We start from the raw sequence: 1,265 nt of genomic DNA on the forward strand, positions 1-1,265 counted from the left end.
ACAGCCCTTCATGCCGGAATCTGATTGGTCTCCTCCCCTAGGAGCCCTCCCTCCAGAAGTTCAGGACCTCTTTAACAAGGACCTCAAATACCTAGACACTAGGTTTAGATTTCTCACAGCCCAACCCAATTTGAACCCAGATCAATACAAAGCCCTGGATGAATTAAAAGCCAATCAGGATATCATCATCAAACCTGCCGATAAAGGCAGCTCTATAGTGATCATGGACCGAGCACAATATATTTGGGAAGGAAATAGACAATTATTAAATACAACTTATTATTCTAAATTAGATAAACCTATATTTATGGATACAATCCCTATGATAAATAAAATTCTAGATAACCTATATAAGAAAAAATTTATAAATAAAAAACAACTTACTTACCTGACGTGCTCATCCGAACCCAGAGTTAGACGCTTTTACCTGCTTCCTAAAATTCACAAAGAACCTGAGAAATGGAGCAAACCTTACCAGATTCCTCCAGGGAGACCCATTGTCTCAGACTGCAGCAGCGAGACATATGGAACAGCAGAATATATTGATCACTATTTATATCCCTTATCAATTATACACCCTAGCTATATTAAAGATACTTATGATTTCATTAATAAAATAAAAAACATCACTATACCTGAGGGCTCCATCCTCTTTACCATGGATGTAGACAGCCTCTACACCAATATAGATATTGGGGAGGGCATTAAGGCTGTCAAAAACCTCTTCTTCCGTCACCCTGACAGCAGACGGCCTGACAGGGAGCTAATCCAACTCCTTGAAATCAATCTTAGGAGAAATGATTTTGAGTTCAATGGTCAGTTCTTTCTCCAGATTAAAGGTACAGCTATGGGAAAGAGATTTGCTCCGGCCTACGCTAACATTTTCATGGCCGAATGGGAGATAGCAGCATTGAATAAATGTCAGAAAAAACCGCTTTTCTACTACAGATACTTGGACGACATCTGGGGTGTTTGGACACATTCGGAGGATGAATTTAAGGACTTTCTCGACTCTCTCAACACACACAATCCATCTATCACTCTGAAATCCACCACCAGCGTTAAAGCTGTGGACTTTTTGGATACAACCACATATATAGGCCCACAATTCAGCACAACAAATAAATTAGACGTTAAAGTCTATTTCAAGCCCACTGATACACACGCATTATTATTTAAAAGCAGCTTCCATCCTAAACACACCTATTCTGGACTAGTAAAATCACAATTACTCAGATTCCATCGCATTTGCACTCAAGAATCAG

This window comes from Cyprinodon variegatus, unplaced genomic scaffold (assembly GCF_000732505.1).
Source record: "Cyprinodon variegatus isolate N-32 unplaced genomic scaffold, C_variegatus-1.0 Scaffold351, whole genome shotgun sequence".
Classification (NCBI taxonomy): Eukaryota; Metazoa; Chordata; class Actinopteri; order Cyprinodontiformes; family Cyprinodontidae; genus Cyprinodon; species Cyprinodon variegatus.